The sequence below is a fragment of the Peromyscus californicus genome, unplaced genomic scaffold, assembly GCF_007827085.1.
Source record: "Peromyscus californicus insignis strain IS unplaced genomic scaffold, ASM782708v3 Scaffold_12__1_contigs__length_115047231, whole genome shotgun sequence".
NCBI lineage: Eukaryota > Metazoa > Chordata > Mammalia > Rodentia > Cricetidae > Peromyscus > Peromyscus californicus.
In genome coordinates this window covers 56,634,534-56,656,113 of record NW_026294413.1, presented here as the reverse complement: position 1 = coordinate 56,656,113, position 21,580 = coordinate 56,634,534, and the positions used below count along the sequence as shown (strand labels likewise).

At 48.5% G+C, this 21,580-nt stretch overlaps 1 non-coding gene across 1 annotated transcript; it reads left to right on the top strand.

Annotated features, from left to right (window-relative positions):
- Positions 1–7,919: 7,919 nt before the first annotated feature.
- On the top strand, positions 7,920–8,049 carry LOC128108080 (small nucleolar RNA SNORA71). The gene has a single exon (XR_008217296.1). It is a non-coding gene; the product is annotated as a small nucleolar RNA SNORA71 (small nucleolar RNA).
- The last annotated feature ends 13,531 nt before the right edge of the window (positions 8,050–21,580 follow it).

The following is a 21,580-nucleotide window of genomic DNA, read 5'->3' as shown; positions in this document are numbered from 1 at the left end:
AAATAAGTATCTACATGTTTATTAGATTTCCTTAAAATGTATTTTCATGAATTTTAATTTTTTTGCCATGCTGGAGATTCAGCCCAAAGCTGTGTATATGTAAGCACGTACTCTATCTCTGAGCTACACACTGAGCTCCCATCAGCTGACCAATATAAATTGTATGGTACATAGTCATGGGGTACCATGTGACATTTCATGCATGATACTGTGGGGTATCTTCTCATGTGTTATCTAGAATTTTCCTATAGTATTTTGCAGTGGAAATGCCTTCTATAGCTGCATATTCTTGGATTTCAGAGAGACATTTAAGAAAACACTTCAACTCATTTCCATTGTTTACAATTACTGGTGTAATTAGCATATTCTTAATTTTGTTTTATGTTTTATATTTACTGCACTTCTTCCCCCTCTATTTTCTGACTTTTGTTAGATTACAATTTCCTTCTAATGACCGGGGCATTCTGTGTTATGGCTCTAGTTTTGGCTCAGGTTTTTGGTTTGGTGTGGTTTTGAAATCAAGATCTAGTGCTGGTCAAACTGAGCCCATCCTCCCGGGTGCTCTGCCTATGGACCACAGGGAAAAGAGCTTCCTGGGTGAAGATGTGTTCTGTTGTCTCTGGGAGGAGAATTAGATGCTGTGCCTGATCCACCCTCCTACTATGAGGGGAAGCAGCTGAGAAAGCTCATTCCAAAACAGAAATATAGGAGAAAAGCGTCATCTTCAGAGAAAGGGCTGGTTTGGTGATGCCAAATGCTGCAGTGCAGCTGTTGGGGACTTGGACCGTTCTAAAGGTTCAGATGATGCTGTCAAGGTAACAAACACCTCATAGATTCTGCTTGTGTCTGGGTTGACAGTTGGAAAAATGAAAAAAGAAAGCCCCAGGAGTGAGATATCAGGTTTGCCTGTAGCCAGAAGTTTTCCTGTGTCCGTCCCACAGCTGCTCAGTTCCAAATAAACATACAGAGGCTTATATTAAACATGAACGGTTTGGTCTACGGCTCAGGCTTATTACTAACTAGCTCTTGTATCTTGAATTAACCCATTTCTATTCATCTATGAAGTGTCTCGTGGCTTTACCTGCGTTCCATTACATCTTGCTGCACCAGGTAGCCCGCAGTGTCTTTTTCAACTCCGCCTGTCTTCTCCCTGTATCTTTGTTTGGATTTCTTGCCTGGCTCTAACCTGTCTTGCCATTAGCCAAAGCAGCTTCTTTATTAACCAATGTTGGCAACACATATTCATAGCGTACAGAAAGTCCATCCCCCAGCATTTGCCTTCTGGCTCACAAGTGGGGTCATGGTGGCCAGGAGTCAAGAACCACCAGGAGGCTACAGGAATTACCAAGATTTGAACTGAAGATGGGCCACAAGCTGTCGGCAGCTGTACCCAGGACTTGTTTCAATCTGGCATGGAAAGCACGGGAGAGAGGAAAATGACTGTAGAAAGGTTTCTGCATCCACAGCAGGCACGCCACCCAAGGCCGTGTGGTGAAATGCCAGGGTGGGTCAGGAGGCAGAGGGAGATGAAGGCAGGGGGCTTTACTCCGGCTATGTGAGAAAACCCAGTGCAAGCTGAGGACAGGCAAGCCTGAGTAGCTTCATGGGTTCTGGACCCAGGATTGTCCATTGTTGCCTGGAACCTGGCCTAGGGATGATGGGGCAAAGCAGTTGCCAGTGAGCACTGGGTGATAGAATACGGACTTTGAATCAACTGGCTTGAACGTGAAACCAACTGTCGTGGACTGTCTCAAGAGACCTGCTGGCCCTGAGCAGAACAGCTTCCTGGGTCATCAAGACCCCAGATGTAACACCACCCGGAAATAAAAAGGCACGATTAATATAAAAGTCCCATCGGAGTGAGAAGGGTGACTAGGAAACAGGAGCAGGTAAACATGAGGCAGTGTGGAACGTCAAAGCTGGCTGTGGTGGGAAGCGGCTTATTCTCTGGAAAGGATCTTCAGGCAACATTAAAGGGCAGCCTACGGGGCTGGGAAGATGACTCTGTTGATAAAGTGCCTCACAAGCACGAGGACCCAAGTTTCCACAGAACCCATCTGAAAACAAAACAAAGGTGGTGGTAGTGTGTGATCCCAGCTCCAGGGACGAAAAACAACTGGGTCCCTGGGGTCAGTGGCTGGCCAACCTGGGCTAATTAGTGAGCCTCAGGCCAGTGAAAGACCCTGTCAAAAACCAAAATGGGTAAGTTCTGAGGAATGATCCCTGAGGTTGACCTCTGGCCTTCATATCTTGAGCACACACATGTAGACAGGCACTCACAAACATAGATCCATCACACACACACACACACACACACACACAGAGACACACACACACAGACACACAGACACACACACACACACACACACACACACACACACACCAGCCCACAAAGGACCAAACTTGCCCTCTGCCATCTTTTGTCCAGAATTTTAAGCCCAGCATTAATGCGCTGCCTCTCTGCTTCCAAGTCATGTGTAATAGTAATACAAAAACAAATGTCCGCAAAAGGTATTTTGAATTAGTGAATTTACATGGAAAACGTCTCAAAGACAGGCAACTTCTAACACACCAGTTACACTCAGCAGCCCATCTCCATTTTGATGAGTAAAATAAAAAGATCTGAGCTAGTTCAGAAAAGCCCAGCCCAGGAGGGCTGTTTCTCCATGTGCTCACACCTCCTCCCATTCTGGTTGATGGAGCCAGCTCCCCCTGCTGAGAGCTTCCAGAAGAAGTAGAGAGAGGCTGCCAGGCCTGCAGAAGGGAACATGGCCCTTGCAGCGTCCCCCTCAGCCAAGTCCAGCTGAGACATTGACCAGAGTTCACGGAGACAGGAAGCCAAGGCTGTTGAGAGCCAGCATCCGACCTCACCGAAAACAACAAGTGGCATCGTTCGGAATGCCCAAGGCAGCTGTATTTTACCACAGTGTGAAGACACTCTGGAGCCTAGGATGGCTGAGACTCATAGAGGGTGGGCGCAAAGGGGGTTCCATCCACGCCTCCTGGGCTTCCCGTCATGTTGCCAGCTATGACGGACAGAGCCTGGGCCTGGTGGCTCTAACAAGCTAGGCTCTACCATCTGTCATCAACGGGTCAATTAAAGACACAGTTAACAGTGAAAAGCAGAGAAGTGAGAAGAATTCAAGATGACCAAGTCAACAAGAGGCAGCTGGAGAGATGGCTCAGTGATCAAGAGTGCCTGCTGCTTGCTCTTCCAGAGGAGTTCAGTTTCCCAGCACCGACATCAGGCCTCCTACAACCACCTTAACTCCAGCTCCAGTGGACCCAAATTCCTCCTCTGGCTTCAAGTGAGTGTACACACACACACACACACACACACACACACACACACACAGCATACACTCACAGAGACACACGCATACATGGATAAAAATACATCTTTTTTTTAATCAACAAAAGGAATAAAAGTTCAATGATTCCCCACAAAAAGGCCATCTTTGGGACCCTGACATGAGGCTTACATTTAAATAAATAGAAGGCAATGGGTATGCACAATTAAGCAATCCTGGTCAAGGTTTGGTCCCACCTATCAGCACACCATGCAGCACCAGTCCCTCCTGCAGGTGCTCTGGCAAGCTTCCAGAACTGTGTGAACCCCCCTTTCAAGAGACAAGCTCCCCCCTGGCTAGCATCCCCTCCCCACAGGAGATTTCCAGGAAAATTCTAATTTCTTGGGGTCCATTGTTGAATCATCTGATAGCCAAAGAGGAGGGGCACCAGGGTCTCTTTAGAATATCTTCATTCCTGTCAAGGTGGTTACACTCAGGAGAGGCAAAGGAGCTGCCAGGGACTGTGTGTCCCGAGCCATTTTCTAACCATCACTGCATGCCACCCCCATGGCGAGCATGGGGCAAGGTGCGCGTGACATGCAAACAATAAACCCTAGGCTTTGTCCTTCAATAAGACCTCACAAGACCCAACAAAGAGGAATGTGTCCCAGAGGGAAAGAGCAGAGCCCCCACGCCCCATCCCAAAGCAGCCATGGCTTACTGATTCTTGGACTGGGCTGCGGATGGCCTTAGGAATGGAAACAAGATACCCTGTCTCCACCCTCAGACCAGTGGGGATCCCAGAAAGGAATGCAAACAAACACACCCCCTCCAGCAGGATGTGCAGTAAGCAGGTCCTGCTAAGTACAGAAAGAACAGCTGGCATCTGAGGCGGGCCAGGAAGCAGAGGATGTCTACAGAAACAAGGGTGGGGTGAGGCTGATGCTGAGGTTTGAGGCAGCAGCTGGCAAAGGCCAAGGGGCAGGGGTGCTGCTGGGCACACATACAGAGGCCGGAGGACAATGTCAGGTCATAGAGACCAGGGGTGGGGCAACTGGAATGGCCAGCGAAGAGATGAGAAGTAGGTGGTTCACCACTCAGGTTGGCTTCTTCTTCACCTGACATGAGAATTGTCTTGGGCCACATGACGTTCTACTCAGTCAACAGCTGCCTTGTTCCTAACAAGTTTCTCTCTGAGTGGCAGGCAGTTAACCCACTAGTTAACAGAGATGAACATTCCTAGCAACATGGAACCATCATGGAGCCTGGTTCCCATAAACGGCCAACCGAGCAGGTGGCCTTTGGGCAGTGGTTCCAGCTCAGTGACTCCCAAGAGAAGCACCAAGTGCCTCACCGTTGTGTCCCCAAGTTGTGGAAACTTTAGAACTTGGGTCACTGGGCTGGGGCAAGCCTTGAGGTCTTAGACCCTCCTCCCACCTCCTGTCCCCTCTCTGCTGTGACCAGCAGCCTCCCACCTCCGCCACCACACCTTCTCTGCCACGGTGGACAGGATCCCTTCTTAAACCAAACACACCCTCCCTCCCTCAAGTTGCTTCCTCTCAGGTACCTGGTCACAGCAATAAGAAAAGTGACACCCTCAGCCATGGATCTGCTGCCCTCTGAGCTACGCCAACTGGAAACACAGGCTGTCTTAGCAGCCCCCTCAGAACAGAGCAGAGGGAAACAGTGGCCCCAGGCCAGGTTAGTCCTGAAAGCCCTGGGCACAAAGGCTGCATCCTTCTCCCTTGAGCCAATCGATGACTTGGCTGGTGAAGTGTACTTGCACAGACCTGACAACCTGAGTCCTGTCCTTGGATCCCACAAGGGGGCAGGAGAGAACTGACTTTGGGCAGCTGTCCTCGGACCTCCACACGCACGCACACTTAGACAGATGTGTACAGACATAAAAATCAACAACTTAAAGGTTATCAGCAAATGTCTTCCCCCTTCACTAGGCACTAACAAATGGTGTCTGTGGAGGTCATTTCCAGCACATGGGGGTTCACAGCAACGCCACTGAATGGGTAAGGAAAATATCATTCCCCATGGTATCCAGCCTTAGCCAGGAATGGAATCGCTTCCTGCCACTATGTGAGTGAACCCTGAAGATTTCATGCTAAATGAAAGGAGCCATCCACAAATGGGCAGATGCTGAAGAATTCCACCTCCCTTAGGCTCCTGAGGAGTCAGATTCCTAAGCAGAATGTAGAGTGGGGGTGTGCTGGACCTGGACGGGAGTTATTTAATGGTGTCAAGTATCAGCTTTGAATGATGTTCCCTGGCAGAGCCAGGCGGATCTCTGTGAGTTCGAGGCCAGCATGGTCTCTAGAGCAAGATCCAGGACAGGAACCAAAACTACACAGAGAAACCCTGTCTCGAAAAACCAAAAAAAAAAAAAAAAAAAAAAAGTAATGTGAAATATTATGTTATGTGTGTTCTATTATAACATTACAAAAGGAAGATTTCCAGACTGTGTTGGCCTTTGGTTGGACTTGGGCCTTCTGGGTCTGCAGTCTGATGTTTCCATGGTAACCGCAACAGGCAGATGCATGCCTGGCAGGCAGGATCTCATCATCAAACCAACAGAGTCACTGCACTGGTCTCCTGCCTACACATTCTCCTCTCTAAACCACCTCCCTGAGGAAGCCCTGGTGTCAATCTCTGGCCACTGTGTCTCAGGTCAGTGACTCTGACCTGCTGGCTTCCTGTGGTCTCATGCCCTCCTCCCCTCTCCTACCTCCATCCTTTCCTAGCTCTTCCTCTTCCTTCACATTCATCAGGGTTGCTAAGGTGGAGACCCTACCCCCATACCCCAGACTGATTCCTTAAAAGCCTCACAGGTTATACATTACCGAGAGAGTTGGGTGAGTGGTACATTGCAAACACAGCACAGGGGAGGTTGAGGCATGAGGATCAGGAATTCAAGGTCATCCTCAGCTACATAGTGAGTTCAAGGCTGGCCTAGACTACATGCAAAGCTTCCTTCAAATCGTGGTTCCTTTGTGCTCTATTTCTCCCAGACTAGATCTGCCACAGCAAGGCCTTCACTTTCCTCATTGGGATCTCAACCAGGGAGGACTGACCTTTAACCATGGGAAGACTGAAGTCCACCACAGACAGACTCTATCTCTTCCTACTCTCACTGTCCTGCATTTTGGCTCCTTAGAGAACCACTTACCATCTGAGTTCTCCAGACACTGTGTCTCAGGCCACTGTGTGGCCTCCAAGTCAGAGTCCTCCTGACGCCATGACTATTGCCTGGACCTGCACTCTTCCTCTTCTATGCACTATCCTCTGGTGTGAGCTTCTGAGCCTGCTGGGTTAGGGGTTGCAGTACACCGCTGTGACTTTCCTCTGCTCAGTGACCCTTGTCTGTTTTGTTCTGTCTGTGGTGCTGTGGACCTAACCCAGGGCCTTGCAGCTTTCCCCTGGGGACATTCATAAACATGTATGCCTTTTCTCCTCCTCAACTGCCTCCTCTATTAATCCCTGCAGACCTTTAGAGGAGAGAGGGAAGATTTCCATGTACCCTAACAGGGCTCCACCCACATCTGACTGTCCAGAGCAGCTGCCTCCCCAGGGAAGACAAACATCAGTGAGGATGAGCCATCCCAGCGAAGGGTGGCATGTCCAGGTGACTTTGTTTGGATTAGAGGGAGCTTGTGGGCACGGACTTGGAACTCAGAACCCATAGGATAGGTCACCTAGCTGACTTCTGCAGCTGTGTGCCCGTAAGCAAATCAAATGACGTAACCGTCTGAGTGGCTCTTTCTTCCCTGTGAGCTGATGGCACATTTCCTAACCCATCAGGATGTTGAAATGAGAAGAGGAAGTGGCACAGGAAGGGCCCTCATCTCAGGAGCCTACAGTTACACCCACCATCATCTCTGCCCTGTTTTTCCCAGGCACCCACACTCTGGTGGATTCTACTTCTCCCCCGATTCATTTCCCAGCCTGCAATCCAAGTATCTTTCTAGATAGAGTACAAAAGGAATAGACCCCATTGGCTAATAAAGTTTATGGGATGCAGTATTAGTTACTTTTCTCATTGCTGGGACAAGGTACCTGACACAAATCAACTTAAGATGACAGCCCGACCACTTTTCAGAAGACACATAAAATGACCAGTAAATACATGGGGAAGGATGCTCACAAGTTTTAGCCAACTGGAAAATGAAGATCCGCTGAATTGACATGAGGTCAGGACAATGCACTTGCCAGATGTCCCTTGAAAACAAGAGGATGTTTGTAGTTATGGCAGAATGCTACCGTCACACTCCAACACGTATTTCCTTGGCCAGATGTCATGTTCTTGACATTTATCTTCTTGGAAAAAATGTTCAATTAGTAAAATGTAAAAAGCTGCTTTTCATCCAGTAAGAAAAAAGCAAATATTACAGACTGCTATCTTACACGCTCTGTATTTTGTAATCAAAGTTGTAACAGTGTAAGGTGGCTAAGAATAAAGACTACTCCCTGCTTCCGGAACAAGCTGAGTCCTTTGCTGTTCCTCATTTTGGTCTCCGTGGTCTCCTCAACCCCAGTCTTTCACAGGGAGAAGCAAACCAAAACTACACCAAGATTCCAGCTCAACCCAGTCAGAATACCTATCATAAAACTAAAGAAGCCCCCCGTATCTGAAGGTGACTGTGGGCTGCCCATGCCCTGACCATTGATACTGCAGGGAGAGAGGGTCAAAAGCTTTTCCCCGTGTTTGGAGTGTCTGCTCCAGTCCTTGCCAAACTCTTGTGATTTGTTTGTTTGTTTGTTTGTTTGTTTGAGACAGGATTTCTCTGTGTGCAACCCTGACTGCCAACTCACAGAGATCCACCTGCTTCTGGATTCCTAGTGCTGGGATTAAAGGTGGGAGCCACCACCACCTGGCAACTCTGGTGCTTTTAACACATCTTCCTTCTCACAACCCCATCTGTATCCTGGTTGCTGACATCTGGCTAGCTGGGTGCTTTCTACCAGAGCTGGGCACTGTCCTCAGAAGCTTATGGAAGACATTTGTGGACACCATAGGGACAGAGAATGGACAGGGAAACCACCACACACAGTGAAACCGGAGAAGCTGCCCAGAGCATCATGGGACAGCTTTTTACTCTACTTAGTAGTTGGCTCAGGGATGGAAGACTCAAGTCAAGACACAAAGGCTTGACACCAGCACCTCAGAAGCTATGGCCTGGCCCCATGCCCATCTGCTAGTGCCTGGAATGACCTCTGTGATAAAAGCTTTGCCACTGAATTTATTGCTGACTTTTCTGCTACCTCCCCAATAACTGTGCAGTAAACCTTGTAGATAAAAACAGGCCGGGCGGTGGTGGTGCACACCTTTAATCCCAGCACTCGGGAGGCAGAGGCAGGCGGATCTTTGTGAGTTCGAGGCCAGCCTGGTCTACAGAGCGAGATCCAGGAAAGGCGCAAAGCTACACAGAGAAACCCTGTCTCGAAAAAAAACAAAACAAAACAAAACAAAAAAAAACCCTTGTAGATAAAAACAAATAACAGCCAGGCAGCGGTGGCGCATGCCTTTAGTCCCAGCACTTGGACAACAGAGGCAGGCGGATCTCTGTGAGTTCGAGGTCAGCCTGGTCTACAGAGTGAGATCCAGGACAGGCACCAAAACTACACAGAGAAACCCTGTCTCAAAAGAAACAAAAGAAAATCTCTCTCAATATCTCTCTCTCTCTCTCTCTCTCTCTCTCTCTCTCTCTCTCTCTCTCTCACACACACACACACACACACACACACACACACACACACACACACACACACACGAATATTATTCATCCCTAAAGAATGAAAGTATGTCATATGCAGGAAAAACAGATGGACCTGGAAGTCATCATGTTAAACAAGATTAGCCAGATTCAGAAAGACAGGTGTTGCCAGGTGTAGGGGCACACACTTTTCATCCCAGTATTCAGAAGGCAGAGGCAGGTGGATCTCTGTGAATCTGAGGCCAGCCTAGTCTACATAGTGAGTTCCACGCCAGCCAGAATTATATAGTGAGAACCTGTCTCAAGATAAGAGAGAAAAATAAAGTGTCATGCTTCCCTTCACATGTGGAATCTGGGAGGGATGAAAGCAGAAGGGACTCTAGGAGGGAGAAGGATGGGAAGGGAGGGGCAGACAAGGAGGGGAAGACACCATCCAAGTCTGTTACCATACAAACAAACAGGATCTGTCACATGGAACTCATTATTTTGTACATTTAATGTACACTAATAAAAACAGAAACTGGTAGAGAGATATGTATGACATTCGGTCTACCATTTTAAGCATATTTAAGTGTACAAATCAGAGGCATTAAGAACTGTAGAGGGAAAAACAGCATTCGCTCTACCTTTCACAGTTCTTTTAATAACTGAGAGTAAAGCAAACAGAAGCTTAACAAGGTGTACCCCTCAAGCACACAGGGAGGAGCCCAGTGAAGGAACTAATCATGAAGAGGTAGCTTAGAGGCTCGCCCTCTCGGGACTGAGATACAGCTCAGAAGACCCATCAGGCAACTCACAACTGCCTACAACTCCAACTCTAGGGGACAAAACGCCCTCTCCTGGCCTCCACTGGCACTGCACTCACATGTGCGTGCACATGCACACTTAAAAATAAAAAATAATCTTAAAAGAAGAAAATCAGGCTTGAATGGAAGTCAGGAAGGCATACAGACTAGTACAACAGCATGGGACTCCTTGGTTTCGGTCATGCACACACCCCACTCTGACCTAGCAACCTGCAAGCAACCCCACCCACCTTGGGCTGCATGCATGCCAACTTGGAACAGCAGAGGTTTCTCCTTCGCTGAAGTCCAGCACTATTCTATTGCATCATACTCTGCCTGTGTCTGGTAAGAAGACAGGCAAGGGCTGCCATACCCTGCTGCATCAGTGTTTTGACCAATTGTCTTTTAGTGATTATATCCCAGTGCATGCAGCAGCAGCACCTGGCACATTAGGCACTTAATTATTTTTTTAAAAAAAGGCATGAGAAACTAGTGGTCTAGACTGTGTGAATGAAGGACGAACCCACACCTGGGCACGACCTAGACAGCTCTACACCTGTCTCCCAGAGGTTGGGCTCCTACGCCAGGCTGGTGCGTCGGGGAAGAGCCTGATCTGTCTGGACCTGAGGAAATCAGACACTCCCCAACCTGGGTGTGTCACCTTTACCTCAGCCTGCTGTATCACTGGAGGCCAAGCCCTGCCATCCCTGGGTGAGTAACCAAACAGTAACCCGGGGAGGTGTAGCTGAGGAATTCCTTCCTCAGGGACACGTGAGGCCCACTCACTGCATGCCAGACTGCCCTGCAGCAATGCCACCATCAGCTGCCTGCCTGCTGACTCTGCCAGGTGACCCCTGAGGAGCGTTGGGATGTGGCTGCTGCTTCGGAGCTTCTGCTTTTAGGGAGGTCTCACTGTGTAGCCCAGACAGACTCAAACTCTGGACTCTCCTTCAGCCTCCTCGATGCTGAGATGACAGTGGGTGACTTTGCCTACCCAGCATAAGCTTTTCACCTCGCACAATCCCAGCAGGAGAGCCAAGCTACCAGAAACAACAGAATGCTTCCATCGGTTGCTGCTCCATCTTGATGTATTTAACTTGGCACGGTGACAAGTGGCTGTTTTCTTTGTTTGTTTGAGACAGGGTTTCTCTGTGTCGCCCTGGCCATCCTGGAATTCACTCTGTAGACCAGGCTGGCCTAGAACCAGATATTTGCCTGCTTCGGGTGCTGGGACTAAAGGTGTGCGCCACCATCAGCAGGCCAGGTGGCAGCTTTCTTAAGAAAGAGCCATCACAGACATGTGACCCCAACACTCAAGAAGCTGAGGCAGGAGGATCATAAATTCTAGGTTAGCCTGAGCTACATAGTAAGACTCTATCCCAAAAAACAAAAACAAGGAGGAGGAAGACGAGGAGAGGGGAAAAGTGTGGTACACACTGTAATTCTAGTTCTTGGAAGGCTGAGGGAAGAGGACCATGAGTTCCAGGCCTGCCTGGGCTACATGAGACCTTTCTCAAAAACAGAGACAAAAAGAAGAATGAGACGCTGACATCGGCTCTGACCTGTCTGCAGCCCTGACCCACATCCCTGTCTTTCCTATACTCCTGATCCCAAGAATGAATGCCACTCATGTTGGCAGTGGGGGTGCTGAGGAAACACTTCATAAATTACTTGTGGGGTCCTCACAGCCACCGTCATCCAGGGAGCCATCATGTGATGCCAGTCTTCTTTGACCAGACCTGAGTGTCTCTATCCATGCCACTTGCCAAGTCCTAGAGAAGTAGGAATCCAGAGGGCTCTGGAGTGGATGTCAAAGCCCTTCCTTACCCCAAGAGGGTAAAAAGTATGTTTGCGTGGAGACAGAAGGCATGGCCAGCAACCTGTAAAGTGTCAGACCCCAGGCCAACTACGGGGCAGCATGAGGATCCCCAAGATCGGAACGCAAACAGAGCAAGGACTGAGTCTGCAGCAGTGACAGGGTCCGGAAGTAAGCATCACAATGACAGCTACTATTTTCTTTTCTTCCTGAGAACCTTGAGTAACCACTTTGTGATATTGTGATTTATAATGACACATACACCACCCCATTCCCAGTACAGCGCTCATAAGATGCTTGGAATTCTCTAAATTATTCATAATAAGCCCTTTCAACCCCAGTGTATGCTAATGAGGTGACTCGTAGGAATATGGAGCTGGGTCCTGGGAAACAAAGTGTGACCAGAAGACTGGAAGGTCCAGCCCCACCCATGACTAGGGAGGTAGAGGCAGGCAGTTTGCGTCAACTTCCAGGGGCCAAGAAGCTCATGACTCATGCCCTGGGACTAAGTCTCCCCAAAGGAGGGGTTCAGCTTCCACAGAGATGAACACATGGGGTGCTGGCAGGGTGGATCCCCAGAGGAGAGGCAGCGCTACGCCCCTCAACTGCTAAGCAATCATCTTACTGCTGAAATGGTAATTCCCAGACCTTTTTGAAACACGGTTTTCCATTGTGTGCATGCTAGTGGCAGTCAGAAGACGACCTGTGGGAGTCGGGTCTCTCCTTCAATCACATGGGCCCCAGGACCAAACTCAGGTTGGTCAGCAGGTACCTTTCCTGATAAGCCACCTCACCAGTGCCCCTCTCCCACACAGGGTATGAGAAAGAGAGGCAGAGGGGCAGAGAGAGACAGAGACAGAGACAGAGAGACAGAGGGGGGGCAGAGAGAGACAGAGAGAGAGAGAGAGAGAGACAGAGACAGAGACAGAGAGACAGAAAGAGAGGGGGGCAGAGAGGCAGAGAGAGAGAGAGCGGCTTCTCTGAGTTCCGTGGGGGTTCTGGGAACCTCTGATTTGTAGCCAGTCAGTCAGGAGGTCAAACTGAGGCAGCCGTGAAGCTAGCTGCAGACTGCAGGTTCCATGTCAACTCTATGCAGTTCGGAGCTGATCTCAATCACAAGTTGGCCACTGGCAGTGGAGAACGGGTCGCTGTGGGGAAAACCACCCCTAACGGTATCAGAAATAAACTACAGACAGTAGTTGACACCGGACAGAGAGAAACAGGATGTTTCTTCCACAACTTTGAGCACAGCTCTTCTGCAAAGGCTCTGTAAATAGGGCAAAATCACCAGCATTACCCTCATCACCACCATCACCCCCACCCCCCACCCCCCACCGCCCCAGTGCTGAGGATGGAGCCCTTGGCTTCCTCCATGCTAGGCAAGTCCCACCACTGTGCTGCGTCCTCAGCCCCACGCGGACATTCCTAACCAGCATGTTTCTTAATGAGGTAGTTCGGGTTCACAATCAACCTCAGCAGCCCCTCCCACCTGCACACCTCCTTTCAGAATGACTTTCGACACTCCTAGACATCATCAGGATAAAGTCTTGGTTGGCCCAGTGGCTTGCTCAACTTAGGGCAGTGGTTCTCAACCTCGATTATGCTGCGACCCTTTAATACAGTTCCTCATGTTGTGGTGACCACTGCCATAAAATTATTTTCACTGCTACTTTGTGACTGTAATTTTGCTACTGTTATGAATTGTAAATATCTGTGTTTTCTGATGGTCTTAGGTGACCCCTGTGAAAGGGTCGTTCAACACCCCAAAGGAGTCATGACCCACAGCTTGAGGACCACTGACTTAGTGGAGGCAGGAGTCAGAACCTTGTGTGACTCCAAAGCCCTGGCAACAAGAGGCCTCTTGGTGTCTGGCTTATGCAGCCATGCTGAGGGAAGATGATGTCATCTAAGGAGGACTGGGAGGCCTGGGGATGAGTGCTGAGGCTTCAGGTGAGGACTGATATCTACTGCCAGGCCAGAGCCCTGACCTGTCTTCCCCAGCAGAGCTCCCATCTGACAGAGTAGCAGCAAAAGGTCCCAGACCCCAGATATATGACCAAAATGGGGGCTGAGTCATCAAGACTTAGGGGAGGGGCTTAGCAGATTGAAGATAAGAAGAATATTTGTTAAAACTGACCCTTCTGTCTACCCAGCTCTGATGAGTTATTAATATCCTCTACCTGGAATCTCAATCCTTTTCTGCCTCTTACAATGACTTGTGTGTGATCCTTACAGGGCAGGGGCCAGGACCCTAGGAGAGGTGTTACCAGCCGAACTTGGAGAGGTGACAGAAGAAAATGAATCTCACTCACCATCATTATAGCCCTCAGTTCTGGGTGGGAGCCAGACCTACTTAGCTTCATTTGGGGAACCTGAGGAGTAGAAGGATAGTGCTTGGTACCTCTGCCACCAGGAAACAGAGTCTCCAGATAAGATTCATAACCCTGGAATAATGATGGCCCACTCAAGACCGTATGCAAATGTATGGGTTGAGTGGATGCTCTATAGCTCACAGATATGCCTGGGGTTATTAGAGAAGGACTGAGGTGGGAGTGGGCCTGGAGCAGAACCCTGAAAATGGAAAGGACTCATTAGGGTGGGGGGTCCCTTAGTGTGGTCATGGAGAGGAGAGAAGTATAACACATCAGCCTGGGTACAAAGCGGGGAGCCAGCGTGGGAACCCTCCACTGTCGTTTATTTCACCTAGCGCTGCCTGATTCCTGGGGATGGTCAATGCCCTCAGATCTAACACTAGCAAGGCCTGGTTAAAGTTCTAGGGGAAACACAAGACCTCTAGGGAAACGTGTCTGTCACCAAAGCAGGCCCAAGAGAAGCAGGAATCAAGGTGGGGCCTGGTCTAGAAGGGCTTTGCTGATGCTTGGTTTAGGAGAAGGTGAACACTGCCACACTGGTGGCTCCGTCCAGACGGCTCCATCAAGCAGGCTACCTACTGGCTTCTGTGCACAACTCCACGCTCAGCCCCATAGGAGGCATCTCTTGGCCAATGTTTTTGCCAGTTTACAGGGACACTCTGCTCTTAGGGAAGATCCATGTCAGAAACTTTTCTGGGAAGCTACACTTCCCCAGTGCTCCTTCTCCACTCCTTTGCGGGTGCCTGGTCCCCTGACAGCCTGCTCCCTGGTTCTTCCTGTCATTTCACAGTGCCCAGGGGTATGGTGGGGGTGTGCACCCACTACACTACACAGAAATAAAGAACATTCCCACCCACCAACTCTTCAACTCGGGAGGGGCTATTTTAGGCTGCACCTGCCCCAAGGAAAGATCAACAGCCAATGTCCTTATTTACATGTGGAAAGGCTGAGTCATGGCACTGACTTATCAAGGCATCCTCAACACTCCAGTGACTCAGTGAGGTCAATATGCCACCAAACCCAACAGACAACTTTATGCCTTCAGGCCCTACTGTGTGCACGGTTATGGGGCTTAGCCAGAGCCAACACTTCCCGCTGTGGTCCTACATGAATGCAGCCCAGCATCATGAGGTCAATAACGCTGGAATCCTAGCTAAGTGTGGTAGCTCAGGCCTGTAATTACAGTATTCAGGTTTAGGCAAGAGGATCTGGAGTTCAGGCAAGCCAGGGCTACATATCAAGTTCAAGGCTAGCCTGAGTTATATGGAGAGACCCTATATTAAAATGAACAAACAAGTCGGGCGGTGGTGGTGGTGGTGCACGCCTTTAATCCTAGCACTTGGGAAGCAGAGGCAGGTGGATCTCTGTGAGTTCGAGGCCAGCCTGGGCTACAGAGTGAGTTCCAGGAAAGGCACAAAGCTACACAGAGAAACCCTGTTTCGAAAAACAAAAAACAAAAACAAACAAACAAAAATGAACAAACAAAAAACAGCAAGGGATATGATTTTGCCTGGGATGTTAAATCCTCTGGACACACTGAGAGGCAACCCATACACACACGCAGGCACACACACAGAGGCAGATAGATAGATGATCAAAAGACAAACAGACAGACAGACACCTCCTGTATGCAAAGGACTTGCTAATAACAAGTTTGTGGATCCTGTGGTTTTATTTCTCTGAGAGACACAGCACCAACGGAGTCTGTCCATTTTGTTACAACTGTTAAGTACAACCTTTTTTATGGTGAAGCATCCCTAACAGGGCTCTGTAGAGTTACAAGTGAGTGTTTGCCAAGCATGTAGGAGGCCCTAGCTTCAATCCAGAATAATCTTTAAAAAAAAAAAAAAAGTAATTCTGAAGTATCACCAGGTTGAAACTTCCAGTCTCACTGTAGATCCAGCCTGAAAAGGCCAGATCCCCAACTCTAGGTACTAGGGCCAGGCCCTACTCAGACTTGGACATCTGACTACTTGGCTTTCTCATCCCATCACCCAGGACACCACCCCATCCATCCATCTTCACTGCTCAGCTCCAGCAGCAGCAGGAATTCGAGCAGCAGCTGTGAAGAGCAGTTTAGGACCCAAAGTGCCCAGAGGCATGTACTGCCCAACTCTCCACACTTCCTACAAGTCTAGTGAGTGTGTACACCTGTTGAATCTTTCTAAGGCTCGTACTGAGGAATCAGCATTTACTCTCATTGCTCGTTTTCTCCTATTCCTTCCCCTTCCAATAAATATCTTTAATCTTTCTCTTCCATCTTAATCTTCTCTTTTCTCCCAGCCCCAGTGGGATTGGGGATCAAATCTAGCCTTGTGCATGCTAGGTAAGCACCATCCTGAGCCATATCTCTAGCCTGTCATACTCATCTTTGCTAGAAGACATCAGGTCACTCTACAAAGGAGGTGAGAAAGAAATAGGACGAGGGAAGGAAGGAGGGAGTCAGGGAGAGAGACAGAGAGAAAGAACACTATGGACACTGGAAACATACCTAACAATCAAATTACAAAGTTACATTTAACTTCACTCTGGGGCTCCTGCTGTGTAGTTACCAGAAACATTTACATTTTTGCTTTTTAAAAAATTATTATTAAAAACACATCCTGGCTGGTGAGATGGCTCAGCAGGTAAAGGTACCTGCTACCAGGCCTGCTGACCCAAGTTCAATTCCCAGAACCCACATGGTTAGAAGGAGCGAACTGACTCCCTCAAGTTGAACACACACACACACACACACACACACACACAAATCCCAGTGAAGATAAACAGAAGCTGAACTCTGGGCACTACTAGGGAAAAGTAAAACAGTGGACCTACTATGGAAAACAGTGAGGACAAAGTGAAGCAGAATCACCACATGACCCAGGACCCAGGAATGCCATACCTGAGTGGGCACTCAGTGTCTGAGTAGACACTCAGAAACAGCTACCTCAGCCTGGCCAGTCTCTGCAACACTGTGGGCGGCAACCCCCGAGAGGGAACTGCAGTCCTCCCAGACAAAGTGTTCATTACCCTTCATCCACAGTGCCTGCGACGAAGAACGTCTCATACGCAAGGGTGCTTGGGATTGGGGAACACTTTCAGGGATCTCACTGGTGGAGCACCTTCAGTCTGGATCAGAAAGCCCACACGTGGGCCAGTGCGATGGCTCAGCGGGCAGAGGCCACCAAGCCTGACGACCTGAGTTCTATCTACCTGAGCCCCACATGGTGGAGGGACCCTGACCTCCACATGCACACCGCGGCACACACACACACCACACAGATAAATGTGGTAATAAAAACTTGGAGCATCTGGGTAAAGCAGTAGACTGGAAGCTGCCTCCATAGGACCCAGCGAAAAGTCACAATGAGTAAAAACAGACTATTCCAAAAAGAGGCGGAACTTTGGGAAAATCACAAAGGTGGTGCCCGAACAGCTGAGAAATACAAAGAAAAAGATGGGCGAACCAAAGGACAGGGAGCAAGCCAAGCACAACTCCGGACACAGCTCCCTGGCAGGGGAGAAGCAGAAGCCTCATCCAAGAGGAAAGCCAGGCAGCCCTGATGAGGAGGCTGGCGGTTCACCCTCACGACAGCCAGCCCCACAAACCTCAGGGCCTATTGGGAGTTTTGGTGAGACGATATTCCTTCTGGCCAACGGATCCACAAGTGAAGAGGAATCCCATTCCATGGCCTGGGGCCACCTTGAGAGGCAGCCTACTACTTCAAACTGAGGACCCTGGGGGCTGGAACAAGGAACCACCATAGGTCAGGGAGATGGAATCGAACCTGTCCTCGCTGTCGGGTCGAACAGCCCTGGGAGGCAGGTGTGTGGAGAGCACAGGGCTAGATAACGACAAGCCAACAAGTGCACGCAGCAGGCAGTTCAGCTCAGGCCAGGAAGAGGGAAAGGTGGCCTTGATCTCAGGGCCTGGAAGCAGACTCCATCAACTGAGAAGAGCCCTGAGGTCTCACAGCCCGAGCCGAGGCCAACAGGGTTAACCTGTAGCACCTGGCCGCTCGGAAGCTCCTGTGGCTGACCCCTGTAGCAGGAAGGCCGGTATTTAGGAGGTTTGGATACAGGAAGTCAGGTCCTCCGTGTGGACACATTACAACACTCTAGCTACTTCCCCCACTCTAAAAACTTGAAAGAGTCCTTCAGCTGTGACATCAGGAACCCAGCAGGTAGGATCCAGAGTTTCAGGGCAGACTGATGAGAAGGGAAGCTACCACAGTGAAGACGGCTCTAGCAACCATCAGATGCTGGTCCAGTGCAGGCTCAGCACCACCACAAGCCTTGGAAAGGCGAGAGTCCACACAACCTCCTGGCCCTCCCTGCGCATCTAACTAGCAGTCTCCCATTTTCGAGGATCCAGAAACCTGCTCCAACAATACTAAAAGCTGCAAGAGAAAAACACCAAGTCACTGACAAAAGAGAATATAATCTCAGATTTCTAATCAGCAATAATATAAATCAGGAAAGCACGAAGCAGTGGTTCAAGCCTTGAAAGTCAGTACCTATCAGCCACGGCTGAATGTCCAGCAAAGCTACTGCTTACAACGACATGAGACTGACACTCTGCTTATTGTGCCCAGAGGGCAATTATCTTTTTTTTTTTTTTTAATATTTTTATTTACTTTTTAAATTTAATTGTTTTTTTCTTTTTTAAAAAAAATATTTATTTATTTATTATGTATACAGTGTTCTGTCTGCACAACAGAAGAGGGCACCAGATCTCATTACAGATGGTTGTGAGCCACTATGTGGTTGCTGGGAATTGAACTCAAGACCTCTGGAAAAACAGCCAGTGCTCTTAACCTCTGAGCCATCTCTCCAGCCCAGGCAATTATCTTTTACCTGACAGAAGAATAAGGACATGTCAAGGCAAGCACAAACTATGGCAGTTCATGGCCACTAGGTCTTACTTCAGAGGATACATAAAGGAACAATATACACAGAGGAGCGCTACGTAAGGAATCCATCATGTCTAGCACAGTAAATCAGCAAACCCTTAATACCAACAGGGAGAAAGAAAAACAAACAAACTAACTAAACCCAACCAACCAGGAAAACAAACAAGAAAATTAAAGCAACTAGCAAACATTCTCAATAATAACCTTAAGTGTAAACGGCTCAACTTGCCAAGAGACACAGACACTGACTGGATTGAAAAGCAAGGTCCACCTACTGGGCAGGTCATCCAAAGTAAAAATCAACAAAGACCTCAGAGTTAAATTACACCATAGGTCCCATGGACTAACAGATCCACAAGATGTCCCATCTAACAGATATGGGATATCTATTCTCTAAACAGCCTACAGAACATTCTAAAACAGACCACAATGTAAGTTTCCACAAGCACACAACCCCACCTAGCTTTAGCCACTTAACCTTTATTTTAGCAAGGTGTCAAAAACAAAGGGGCGGGAGCTCTTCAACAAATGGTGCTAGGGAGGCTAGGTATTCACGCGAGAAACAATGGAACTAAATCTGCATCTCTCACAGCGCACAAACATTACTTTAAAATGGATCCAAGACCTTTCTGTGAGATGAGAAACTGCTTGAGAAAGCATCCATAAAACACAGGCATGGGGTGGGGTGGGGGGTGGGAGGTGGGGATGGCCACTCACATGCTTTGAGGGGTCAGGCCTGGCCACGGGCAGGGAAAGCCACCCCATGAACAACCAGCATCCCCCCTTTTTTGTTTACTGGTGATGAACAAAAGTCAGAAGAAGGGGCAATGCTATCATTAGACTACCTCCTGTTGAATGGGAGCGTCCAAGTCCTCGGGGCAGGCGTGATCTTCACTGTCATGGTGTCACAGGGGGTCGCAGGCCTCTGGCTCTGTAATAACAAGTGTTTAAAAGTCTACCCAGCCTGGTACAAAGCTTCCAGTACAGCCAGGGTTGTTACACACACACACACACACACACACACACACACACACACACACTGTCTCCAAAAATCAAAAACCAAAAACCATATAAAAAAGAAAAAGAAAAAGAAAAAGCAAGAAAAGAGAAATCTTTTGGATGTGTTGTTGAAGACATCCAGACAGGAAGTTTATGAAGCAGGGTGAGACTAGTAGGATTAAGAAAAAGAGAATGGGGTTTAAGAAGGGCATGTCCAATTCCATATTGGACTGCCAACGAGCCACTGGCCAGAGGCATCAAGCTGCTCCTTATGTTTTTGGAGCTCCATCTGGAGATGTCAGATCTTGTCTTTTACTATACCTGACTGGTTAACACAGAAGCAACATCCCTCCCTGAGGAAGAAACAAAGACCACCTCTCTCTGTTGTTAGTGAATCCAATCCTCTAGGACTTTGTAGCTCTACGGCCAGTGAGTCTACTTGGCCCTGAAAGGTAAGGATGGTCTGAACAACGCATTGGAGAACCTGGATGAACTGAGAAGTAAATCAACAGTGTAGCTAGGGGACTAGTCATCCCGCTGTCCAGTGTTGACACCAGCGGTTCTATCCAGGACTGCTAGAAAGGGTATGACCTGAACAGCTCATCTGTCACACCATGCTGCTATAAACCCTGTGATGGGAATCAGCAAGGGTTCTTCACCTAGTATCTAGGTACCACCCCTAGTTTTAGAAAAAGGAATACCAGGGCACAAGTCCCAGACCACCCAGGGGGTAGGAAGTGGTAAATTGAGTGCCATAAAGAATTCGAGGCATTGTGCATGTCTGGGCATAGGGTCTGGGTGGTAGTACTAAGGGTTATGGTATTATTACAGTCTGTAGAATCCAGTGTGCCCTGGAAGTGTGTTCCTGAAGAGTTAAAGCAGTCTGTGATATGAAAGAGAGAGATGTGGGAGAGATAAGGGATGGTAGTGCTATTTGGCTTAGAGCAATTATTAAGTGTCGAGGTGAGAGTCTACTAAGACAATGGGCAAGGCCACAAATGGTGGTCATGAGTTTGACCTGGAGGGACACACAACCAACATTCTCCAAAGTGACCAGGCAGAGTGTTACTTAATAGGTAATGCTTGGAGGTTAAAGGCTGAAACAAGAGATGGTGTGACAGGGAGGTAGTATCAATATCGTCTAAGATGATACTATGAGGGAGGTAAGGACCACTGAGGAGCTTTGGACCACTTCTACTGTGTCTATACCCAGGGGTTGAGAGTGGGGCATGTACCATCTGTATTTTGATGGTGCCTGATGGGAGGCCGTGATAAATGCTATAGTAAAGTTTACCCATGACCCCCGTCTCCCATCCGGGGTGCCATGGGTTCTTATTTAGGATATAAAAGATCCCTCACTTTGCACAAATGGTAGAATACCTTCCTGAATATGCATCATGTCTCCTATAGGACCAATAAGGGCAGCCTCCACAAGTCTCTGCCAATGTTGACAGTAATCTCTAGAGAGAAAGCAAGCATAGGGGACAAGTGTTTTAGAAGTTGATGTAGATGTTACAGGGACAAGTATTTCCTTTTGGCAACCTGCTGGTGAGCAGTCTCCATAACCCACCACGCAAGTGGTCTGGTTGAACCATTACATATAGATTTCATAAACCTCTGAAATTTTAATATAACAATAGCATAGAGGGTGAAAGAAATCTGGAACACTTTTCATTAACTGAGATCCCTTTCTTATACCT